The sequence below is a fragment of the Phaseolus vulgaris genome, chromosome 1, assembly GCF_000499845.2.
Source record: "Phaseolus vulgaris cultivar G19833 chromosome 1, P. vulgaris v2.0, whole genome shotgun sequence".
Lineage (NCBI taxonomy): Eukaryota > Viridiplantae > Streptophyta > Magnoliopsida > Fabales > Fabaceae > Phaseolus > Phaseolus vulgaris.
In genome coordinates this window covers 28306758-28319731 of record NC_023759.2, presented here as the reverse complement: position 1 = coordinate 28319731, position 12974 = coordinate 28306758, and positions in this window count along the sequence as shown.

Genomic DNA, 12974 nt, shown 5'->3' with positions numbered 1-12974 from the left:
TGGCTTTAAACTAGAGGGGGGGTGAATTGTTTAAAGAGGTTTTCGCAAACTTTTCAAAGCTAGAATGAACTTATTTCAGAAACCAATTGATTCAGCAATTCAGTTAGCCAAAACAGCAAGCAAAACTGTAATACTAGGAAAAACAATCGGTTGTTTCTTCGAAACAATCGGTTGTTTATACCAGCAAACAACAAACAAACTGAATTTAAAGAGATAGAGATAGAGAGATTGTACACAGTTGTTTATACTGGTTCACTCAAAATTAGAGCTACATCCAGTCTTCTCAGAAACCCTGAGGATATCCACTAAGCAATCACACCTTGATCACTTACACCACAACCAAGAGAATGACCTTGAAAACCTCAAGAAACACACTCTCCTTGGCCAACACTAAGATTGCTGATCTTGAACACCTCAAGAACACACAGCCAATCTCAGCAACACACACAAACGAATTGTTCAGCAGTTTACAAAGATTACCCTTGTTACAGATGAATATCTGAAATCAATACAAGCAGAATCCTATTCAGCACCTTGATCAATTTCTCAACTCTTTTGCAATATTAGAACTCTTTTAAAAACTCTTCTTGTCAAAAACTATGTTTCAAGATTCTTAATATATCAAAACTGTTTTTCAGAATATATCTAAGAATATAGTTTGTTATCAAATCTTAACAAACTCTTAATTGCATTTAAAGTTGATTGGTCAAAGCATTTAATGACTGGAGCGTATTCAGTTAAAGCATTTAAAGCTCAGTCAAAGAAAACAGTTTTTCTGTTATGGTTTTAAAACAAACAATCGATTGTTTCCTCGAATCAATCGGTTGTTTTGTTACTTAACAAAAACACCATTCAAAAACAGTTTTCAAACTTTCTCAAAACACCTAAGTGTAAAAAATCGGTTGTTTCGACAAAACAATCGGTTGTTTCAACTTAGTTTGAAAAAGATTTTGCTTTGATAAAAATGAGATGCTAATTGCTTTGAGATTTAATCTAAGGGTTGATTACAACATTGAACTACCCCAGAACAAAGCGAAAACCAGCACAGCAGCATCAAGCAAAGCAGAGGCATCATCCTTCAAAGGATTTGGATTCTTCAAAACATTGAACATCACTTGGTTCAACACCTCCATGGTCGTTCCTACCCGTGGGTATCGGGGGGTGACACTACTCAGGTACGGGCACATTCTTGGTCCGGACCCAGTTAACCCCCGAGGCCGGTCAACGGCTGAGGTCGGTCAACACCCGAGGCCAGTCAACTCCCTTGTTCATCCATGTGTTGACCCTGATGAGTCCCACCATGTGTTGACTTTGGTCAACGCCCGAGGACGGGTCGGTACAATTATCTTGTTAGAACTGTGGATAAGCTTTCAAAGGGTAAATCCAACTTTGAGAATGTATTGGCATCTCAAAATTGTGTTTTTGGAAGAGCTGGATTAGGTTTTAATCCACAGAACAAGCAAGATAAGTTTTCAAAGACTTTTTCAAAACTGCTAGGAAAATAATTGATTGTTAAGTCGAAACAACCGATTGTTACATGCTTTTATTGCATGAAAAGAGGCCATTCAGTCAGATTCTGTAAAATAAGGAAATATTATGTTCCCAGAGGTTTCATGAAATGGATTCCCAAAGGTTGTGAGGTTTCAAATGACAAAAATAAATCAAATGGACCCACATTTGTAAGGGGACCAAATATTGTTGCTTGAATTCATTTTGATGTAGGGATACTAGAGAAACATGAAGCTCTAAGTTATCTGATCTAGTTCTTGGAAGAAAAGGATTGTGACTAGAACTAAATTGAGGGTGTGTACCAGTCCAAGCTATTTCAAAAGCAAAAAGAAGCATTCTTGATAAAAAAAAACAATGACTCATTGTAGGGACTTCATAAAAGGATAAGACATTCCTTATCTTTGCTTTTTAATTACTGATTCATGATTAATTTTTTCTTCTTTTTCAAATGAGCAATTACATCTATTTTGAACCTTTCTCAATCTATGCTTGAAAATCACATTCTGTTAAACTGCTGCAGAAAAACAACCGATTGTTTCCTCGAATCAACCGATTATTTCTCCTCTGACAGCACTGTGAAGAATTGATTTGATTTCTCTATACATTATGTCTGTTGCAGATCTCAATAATGAAGGGATCTTGAGTCAATAAAGCAGTCTTGAAAGCCTGATTTGCTTCTAGAGGAAGTTACAAGTTGTCATAAAGGAATATATTCCATATCTTGGAAATTCAAGAGCCTTTATGTCTAGTCAAAAGTCACATGTGCTGACCATGTGTTTTTCTGCTCTATGCTGACGTTTTCTATGCAGAGCTTGGACCAGTTTTCTTTCTTGAAGACTGAAACCCACAATCACCAAAGGATCAAAGAAGGTTTCTGCTTTGCTATAAAATCTGTTGCAGCTGTTTTCCTTCACAAAACCAACCAATTGGCTCATCTCTCGCAACATCTCTTTCTCTCCTTGTGTGTGTGCCTTTGCCTCATTTTGCTGTCATGGATTCCACTCCACCTACATCCAAGAGGATCAAAATGAGGGTTGTCAAGTCAGGAGGAAGGCTTGAGGGCTGGTTTTCAGGAGATAATGATTTAATTGAAAGGTATCGCTTTGAGACAAGTACAAAAGTGATTAACAATCCAAAAGTTGTCTCCTTTGATTGGTTGAAATACCAAAAGCTGGACAATGTGAGAAGGCTTCTCAAGGATCAGCTGCTGAAGAGATTCTTGGAGATGAAGGGGAACATTTATCCAGATTTAATTCGGGTGTTCTACACAAACTTAAAGTTTGAAGGAAACAATCTTGTTTCACATGTTAAAGGTGTAGACATGGAGATTACCCATGATGTATGGGCTGCTGTAACTGGTTGAAGTATGCTGGTCTTAGAACCAATAAAGGAAACATTGGTTTTGTGGAAGATTTCAACAAGATTCAATACTACAAAAGTTGTTTGAAGAATCCACAAGCTCAAGTAAGAACTTGTTCAGTTGGAGGATTGAAATTAGATGAGAGGGTGTTCGCTCTCATAGTCACTTGGATTCTAACTCCAAGGGGGAGCAACCATTATGTTTTAACAGAAGAAGATCTTGTCTATATCTACTGCATCATGAAGAAAGTCAAGACCAATTGGATTCATATCATCAAAGAGCATATGCAAAAGTCCATGAGGTGAAGTGACTACCATTATCCCTATGCTGTTTTAATTTCTAAATTTCTACTCTATTTTGAAGTGAATCTTGAAGATGAAACCTATGAGTTGGTAAAATCAACACAAGAAGTGAATAATGGTTCACTAAGCAAAATGGGTTTCACCAAGATAAATGGAAGATGGGTAAGCAAAGATGGTGATCATGGTGGTTCCTCAAGTGTTGCAGCTGCTGATTTTGGTGAAGAAGATCAAGTTGTTGATATGAATATTCACGATGAAGAACAACCTGCAACTGACTTTGATGCTGGAACAAGTGTTGGACATCAAGGGGATGGGATTCCCTCAATGTCTTCTTTTGAAAGATACATGGTGGATAGACTTGATAGCTTTGCTGAAAATCAAAGAAATCTCCATGATCTTTGTGTTACAAATTTCCAGAACATTGACAACATATTCCAGAGCATGGACACTCTCTTTCAGACCCTGGATGAACATATTGAAGTTGTTCAGAACCAGATCTTTGAGCTGCAATATGGCAAGGATGACTGAAGAAAAACAACCGGTTGAATGCTTGAAACAACCAATTGTTTTTGCTCTGTAGAAGTTTTACTGCTCTTTCTTTTTATATTTTGTTTTATCTGGAAAATTTATGTTTTATCTCTTCCTAAAGTCTATTTGTGAAGACAAATAGGGGGAGAATTTTGTGTTGTGTTGTCTAAAACTCTGCAAACTCTATCTGCTTAAGTGGTTTTTAATTCTACTACTGCTGCTGATGTTTTATAGTTTGGAAGTGGTTTGCCTTTTTGGTTGGTTTTCTCTGTTGTATTGGTTATGCAGAAAACAAGCTAAATGTGCTATTCTAATCGGCTGCTATAGATGTTGTGTATTGCTTAAGCTTTGTTTTGCAGGAACTGCTTCAGATTCAAACAAAGTCCAACACAAGCAATAGGGATTTGTCTTCATCAAATAGGGGGAGATTGTTGATCAAGAGTGATCAAAGGCTTTGAAGAATCCAAATCCAAATCCAAGTGTTTGATGCAAGGCTGGAGTTGTTGTTGTGTGTAGGATAGGATCTGGGTAGTTTATTTGTGTAATCCACTCTTTGTTGAATCTAAAGCTAATGTGTTTTTAAAACCTTTTAATGTGTAATCTGTGTTGATTGTTTAGTGGATTGCCTAGTGGCTTTTGAGGACTGGATGTAGCTCTTGGTTTAAGAGTAAACCAGTATAAACTGTTTGTGTATCTCTTTCTTCCCTTAAACTCATTTAAATTCAGTTGTTATTTCTTTGTTGGTATATTGTTTTGAAGAAACAACCGATTGTTTTTCTGGTGCTTTGCTGTTTTGTGTTTTATATCTTGGCTAACTGAATTTCTGATTGAGTTTCATACAAGGGATTTTGCTCTAGCTGAAAAAGTTTTCAAAAACCCCCTTTAAACAATTCACCCCTCATCTCGTTTAAAATCATATATTCTAACAAGCCCTTGAGTAGAATATTTTCCTGTTGAATATGCTTTCAGTTGAGATTATATTCTCGTGATAGAAAGTTGTTACAAGAGGTAAACTATAAAAGGGACTTCAGATTCCATGTTAAGGTATGTTGTTTCTAAGACTGAAACTAATTACTTCTTGTTTCTTATAAGCCATGTACTGACTTGATCGTCGGAGTGCAATCAACAGGTAGGGGCCCCTCTGTTTCAACGGAGCTACGTTCCAGTACACCAAGACGCAGCACAGATTCCATAAGAGACAGACGGAGCTAGAGCTTGTTATTAAGGTCAACCAGCGAGCAGGTCAACCGGTAAGAATAGTAAGGATTTAAAGTTTACACTCATACATAAATACCTAAGTTATTATACTTCATATTTTATTCACAATTCTTGTTACTTCGTTTCTTCTGTGTAGTATTCTTTCTTCATTGCGTGAGACTATGTCAAATTCAGATTAAATTACCATTATATTTTTTCCAGATTATGCTAACTTAAAATTTTTTGTTATGTGTAGGCTGCATTTGAGGAACACTTTGAAGAACTAAGTGCCAAAGTTGTCAATATTGTGACCTAGAGACAAAACAATGGACTACCATCCAATATTAATAAAAGTTTTAAATTATTCAAATCTTAAATAAATACATATCCTAAATTATTTAATGTCATCTTAAATAAAAATATAAAATTAAAAAAAACTAAGTTTTTCAAAATCCTAAATAAACATAAATCCTAAATTATTTTATTTCCTACTTAAATAATAATATAAAATTTTGAAAATTTCATATATCCTAAAACAATTTTGAAAATTTTACATATACATTTATATTTATATTTATATTTATATTTATATATATATTTAATTATATAAATTATATTTTTATACAAAATAATGAAGAAACCGTGTCAAATAAATCAACAAAAACTTGGAGCAGGATGGAACAATTTATGTATGTTAAATGACTTCAAAGAAGACGATAAGATTGATAAGATTATTTTTGAAGCAGATGTTAACCTATGAAATTAATAAATTTGAGTTATTCGCCTTTTAGGAGGAATCATTTTTTTACATAATTGTTTATTGTTACTTACTTTCCTCAAAATATGTGTTAGTTTGTTAATACTTGAACAATTTATTTATTTACGTGTATTATTTGTCTTTATGCATTGTTTATATTAACTTTAGTATGTTTATTTTATTTATTTATTCTTATATACCAATGTATATTTCTTATATACTAATATTTTATTTTTAATTAATTTATTTATTTTCTTATTTACATTTATATTTATATATATATATAGTTTAATAAATTATATTTTTATACAAAATAGTGAAGAAAAGGCATCAAATAAATCAACAAAACTTGAAGCGGGATGGAATAATTTAAAGATGTAAAATTATTTCAAAGGAGACAATAAGATTGTTTTTGAAGGAGAGGTTAACATATCAAATCATGAAATTCGAGTTATTCGTCTTTTATGATGAATCCTTTTTTTTACATAATTATTTATTGTTACTTATTTTCCTCTAACTTTGTGTCAATTTGTTGATACTTGAACAATTTATTTACTTACGTGTATTATTTATGTGTATGCATTGTTTATATTATTTTTTGTATGATTAGTTTTTTTATTTATTCAAATATACTGATTTGTATTTCTTATATATTAATATTTATTTTATAATTTATTTATTTATTAATAGATTAATAATACTTCATAAATAATGAATATCTTGCATTCCTTTCCAGTGCATAGCACGGGTTGAAAACCTAGTTAAAGACACTCGTAGAGACAAATAAACCCTCAAATACTACACCCTACTCAAAGATTCCTCGGACATTCATTTGGGCACAATACCCAATCCGAGTATGAAAATTTAGCATTAGGAATTTTATTCAGTTGTGTCACACTAAAAACTTCTAGACCATCTACTTTTCCTTAAAAATAATCTTATTTTTGTGGTTCCAAATCATGTTCACAATAGCTATCCAGACACTCTTCCAAATATTATTTTGTTTCACATTCAGATCCATTAGATTAAAGTTTAGAAAACGTTGTTACGGGTCATTATGGTGAACAAGTTAGATTTCAACCCATCTATCACGCATACATCATATGAAATAAGATACCTTGCATGGTAGGAGAAAGTGTGAAATCTTTTTCTCTAATTACAAAATTCACATAGTGTACCAGGTAACCAGACCCCTGCTTACCAAATTAATCTTTGTTAGTACTTTATCCTTAAGTAACCTTCATGCCACATGTGTAGCTACTGAGGAAAAATTTATGTTTCACATACTAGGGGTAACAATTATATTTGTCTACTGCAACTTGGTTCAACCCATATCTACTTTTTCATTCTATTTGTATAATTTTTTAATTTTCATTGTGATCACATTATAAAAAGAAAGAAACATATAATAGACGATCTACTGATATATCTCCTATTTTAAATTCTAAAATGGAAAGAAAATTAGCTGATCAAACTTATAATTATGAGATGCAATGTGAGTCATATTTTCAGCATCCTTGGCATTATAATCCATATTGTCAGTAGTCCCATGAGCAACCTCAACGACAACCATATTATCAACAATTTTATTTTGACGAACATGAGCAAAGTCATCCACCCTTTCAACAATTTGTGTAGCCTAACATTACTCCTCCTACTTTTAAATAACCAACTTTAGAGGAGATATTGAGGTAAATGAATCAGAGAAGCATAAAATCTCATCAAGAATGGAACACTAACAATATTGCATGGGAGGCTAACAATATTGCAATTAATAAAAAAAGCTTGATCAAATAACTTATCGCATAAATGAGACTGTTGAAGCTGAGACTATGGCACCATAAATAGTTTTCCAACCTCTACCGATGGGAAGATAAATCATTGCTTAATCAAGAGAGCATTAAATGTTGTGACACATGAAGATCATTCAATGCATCAAATAAACACTAAGGATGAAAATGTGCTTGAGTTTCCAAGAGATTTTAACTTTTCCAATCCAAATAAATGTACAAAGGCTGATGAGTTCCTAGTGTGCACTAACCTTGTGTTGTAGATCTTGATACAAAAGTTGTTTATGTTGCTATACCTTCAGAATCTACTGAAATAGATTAGGCACTACTAGCAGATGACTTTGATAGGGTTTTAGAGGTAATACAAGAGAAAGAAAAGCATATATCTTTTTCAAGTAGACATGTTAGTCAAGAAGAAAAATGATATTATTCTTCCATAGCTTCAAAGAATACAACCTTCACTATTTAAGTTGAAGCCCATATCACTCATTCCATTATCTTCACTGGCTACACCCTCTATCATAGTTAGAACATGCACTACAAGAAATTGTCCATTTACATATTGATTATTACATACAAATCTAAATCTGTATGTAAAGTGAACAATACATACGAATATTTACATACAAATTTAATTCAGTAAGTAAAGAGACATTACATACGGATTTTTCCGTATGTAAGCCAAAAGTGATTACATATGGATATTTACATACAGATTTTTCCGTATGTAAGCCAACATTGATTACATACGAATATTTACATATGGATTTTTCTGTATGTAAGCCAAAAATAATTACATACAGATTTATTCAGTATGTAATTTTGGTGCCATGAAACGAGAATAATTACATACAGATTGTATCCGTATATAAAGTATTACATATAGAATATTTTTAATAATTGTAATAATAATAATATTGATATTAATGATAATATTTTTATTAATATTAATAATAAGAATATTAATAATAATATTAATAATCATTATTGTAATATTAGTAATAATAATATTAATAATAATAATAATATTTCTAATATTTCTAATGTTTATAATATTTCTAATATTTCTAATATTTCTAATATTTCTAATATTTCTAATATTTCTAATATTTCTAACATTTCTAATATTTCTAATACTTCTAATACTTCTAATATTTCTAATATTTATAATATCTATAATATCTATAATATCTATAATATAATATTTATAATATTTATGATATTTATAATATTTATGATATTTATGATATTTATAATATTTATGATATTTATGATATTTATAATATTTATGATATTTATAATATTTATGATATTTATAATATTTGTGATATTTATAATATTTATGATATTTATAATATTTATGTATTTATAATATTTATGATATTTATAATATTTATGATATTTATAATATTTATAATATTAATAATATTTATAATATTTAATAATATTAAGAATACTTAATAATATTAGCAATATTTAATAAAAATAATAATATTATTAATATTATTAATATTATTAATATTTATAATATTTATAATATTAATAATTTTTATAATATTAATAATATTATAATATTTAATTATATTTACAATATTAACAATATTTAATAATATTAATAATAGTTATCTTATGAATAATCTATACATATATATAAAGAGGATTGAACTTTAACGACTCTAAATTGTTTTCTTATTTTATCCTTGCTTAATTTTTTTTTTATTAATTTATTTTGGTTATTTGGATATTTTATAATTTTAGAAGTTAATAAAACAATTTTTTAATTTTATTTTATTTGTTCTCACTTAACTACTGACAGGAGAGTGGAAAGATTGTTATGTTAATTTTGTTTTGTTGTCACCTAACTAACCGGATGAGCCTGGAGAGATTGGTTACTTTTCTATTTTAAACTGATATTCTTTTTTATTAAATAAGAAGTTTATTAGAGAAGAGTGGAGAGAGATGGGTGAAATGTGGGTTTATGGACGATTACTTTTTTTTAGGCAAAAGAGTGATATATAAGAAGACTGTTAGGGAGAAAGAATATAAAAACATCTTAAAAACTGTTTTCTAGTGCTATTTGATATTCTTCATATAGTGCCCAAGTAAGAGCCCCAGGTGCACTCTTTCTACAAAGCCCCATGTTTGCGCAAATTCAACAAATTCAATTCTGGTGCGTTTTTTTTTTTTTTGCAGATGGTCGAACCCACCAAAATCCTCCGGTAAGAAACCTTGAAACAAACCAGAGTCATCAGATGGGAACCAAGGATTGAAACACCACCACTACATTGTTGTACAAAAATGATATATTGTTTGAGATATTCAAAAAATTATTCAAACTATCTCTATCCAATCCAAGTTTTGCATAGAGAAAAGACAACTTACATCTACAAGATCGTCCCAATTCGTATCATCTTTCTGGTAGACAGATTATTCCACTCATTGATTTTTGTTCTTTGTGCAGAGCCCTAGGTGCGCGGAAATTCAATTTTGGTGCCTCTTCTTTCAAAACAAAGGTATATTTCTCAAGCACACAAGGAAGAACTGAAACCCTATCGGTGAGTCAAAAATCAAAGTGAGTGAAGACGAGAGAGGAAAAAATCGAAAAGTTCAAAGTTGTGATACACCACTGCGTAAGCAAATGCCCTCATTGTTGACCCAACTATTGTGTATTACTGTTCATTTTCACATTTCATCACCGCCTGATGTAAATTGATTTTATGTTGATTCATTAGGTGACACTTTTTAGAATTAGGATTGAAATTCTTAAGCAATTAAGGTGAGAAATCTAAGGAAAATCCACACTAGACATTAACTTAACAAGTGTTAAGTATATGTGAAGGTTCATTTCCAAAGATCAAAGGAAATTTGTATCGTAAATTTAAAATTTATTTAATTTGATTAAAATTTATATTTAATTAAAATAAAACTAAATTGAATAATCGGTAAAGTTATCATATATTACTAATTTGTTAGCTATGTTTTGATAAAATTTATGTGTCTTTTCCTTTATTAAAATAAACTGTAAATTTATATTGATAGTATAAGTGTGTGAATTATAATATCGTTTATTCAATTTTAATATTAAATATAATTATATATAAATGATAAAAATAAAAAAAAATGCAGATACACAAGCACGTCAGTGCCTGTGTTCCCGCTAGTATAAATTAATAATATTAATAATATCAATAATATCAATAATATCAATAATATCAATAATATTATAATAATATCAATAATATTAATAATATTATAATAAAAATCATAATATGACAAAAGATCTTGTCTGGTGTAGTGGTTAAAACTTCTTTGGTCATTCAAGGGACTTAGCTTTGAGTTCCACCCCAGTAGTTTGTTTCTAACATTAATAAAGTTTAATGAGGTAGACTCAGTTTCTCCCTCTTTTTTTACTTATATTGTCATTTCAATTTTTTGTTCTTATATTAAGGACAATGTATGATTTAAGTGTGAATTATAGTTTAGAATTTTTTATTTTTTATTTTTGCTTTTGTTTAAATAAAATAAATCAACTTTCTAAGACCGTCTAATGGTTGGTATGTTCATAATTCTTGCAAATCTTGGTTTCTAGATCTTTGTTGTTTAGATTTCCTTAAAAATTGAAAAGTAAGTTTGTTATGAAAAAATTTGGGTTGAATCTTTTGAGATAGATTGTTCCTGGTGAGTTTTTGAGACTTAATTGATATATCGTTTAATATTCTTTTTATCGTGTTTTCACTCATGTATGCTTATACTCTAGAACTTAGTTTGATTCTTTGTTTTGCAATTGTGATTTACATGCATTAACTGATATGATTGAGGCGTTCTTTGATTAACCTACTTGCCATATTAGCCTACCTTCACGATAATTTAGTTGTTAGTCCTTTGAGCCTTTAACCCTCATTATAAGCTCTGAAATAAAAAAAATAAAAAAACAAACAAACCATGTTTGCCTTTACCTTAGAAGATAAATGAGTTTTATCAATTTGGGAATAGGTTCTTGAATAAGTGTGGGGTGTACCTCATTTTCATAGTTTATCTCCTTAGTACCGAAAAATATAGAAAAAGAAAGAAAGAAAGAAAGAAAGAAAGAAAAGGAATAAAAAAGAAACAAACCATCTAATACACTAGTTAGATTGCTATTGCATGAAAAAGCAATAAAAAATGATATCTTGAAATAAAGAGAGAAGTTATGCCTAACATGAAAACTTTTTATGAAAATAAAAATAAAGAGAGAAGTGGAATTGTCATGATACTTACACTTGTTTGTAGACCTATCCTCCATTACTCCTTTGTTTTTCTATAGCTTTTAAGCCTTTTTACCTCATTTTACCTACTGTTCCTGCCGGTTGACTCGATCACCTTCGTGCATATCTACGAGTTGCGTTTCAAGGACTCCTTTGCCTTCTTTCCAATCTTTACCCTTCGTCGCCGTGAATACCTGAAACAGAGAGACAAATGGGTGCCCTCGTGATCGTTTGCACTCTGACGCTCAAGTCAGTAATGGCAGAAAACACCGTCTCACCGCCGTAACAGAACACTACGAACACTGTGCTCAAGGAAGCGCGTAACTGAATCGTAACTGAATTCTCTCTCCTTCTCAAATTACTCGTGTGTAAAGTCTGAAAACGTGTAAAACGTACCTTAATCTGTTAGCAGCGAGAGCTTATATACCTTTCTGGTGCTTCTGCCACGTGTTTCCTTCTGACATTAGGCCTATCTGTAGGTGCAGCCTTACGACACTGTAGCCCCTAACTTAGGGAAATCCCAGCGTGTAAAGCTCCCCTCTTGGAGTACATCCTACGCGGGGGGTGACTGCTTGGGTGCCAACTCATGCGCCCAAGATCCTGGTCACTCGCCCTGGGAGTGTTTATGTCTTCCTCACGTGCCATGCATGCAGATTACCCCTTGGGACGTGGCCCTCCCATGGGTCGTCTCTGTCCCGGTGGTTCTCTAACGGTGGCGCGTACTGCCGCGTCCCCACGCCTCATGCACAGATACGCCGTGAGTTGGGTCTCTCCCTGCTGGGACTGGGGGTGTGGTTTGGAAACCACCTTTCTTGTCTATTATTACTCTTCAGGGTACCGAGGCCCGAGGCCTCCACGCCCTACCGTGCCGCCTCCTACTGTGCCGCCCCCTCCACGGTCGTTCCTACCCGTGGGTATCGGGGAGTGGCACCACTCAGATATGAGCACTTCCTGGTCCGAGGCCGATCAACGCCCGAGGCCTGATCAACCCCCTTTCTTACCTCATTGTGCCCCTGATGGGTCCCACCATGTGTTGACTTTGGTCAACGCTCCGATGACGGGTCGGTACACCTACCTTTACCTTAGCCTCATTACATCCCTTTATAAAGTCCTCTTAAATATTAGAGTTTTGTTAAACATATGGTAGTGTTTGTTTGCATGAGTAATGTAAATACAAACCATAAACACTTGAGAGTTGGAGAGCGTCTAGTGAAAGTTCTATCATTCTTAATTTAACCTTTGACTAATAATAATTAATAATATTAATAATATTACTAATACTAATAC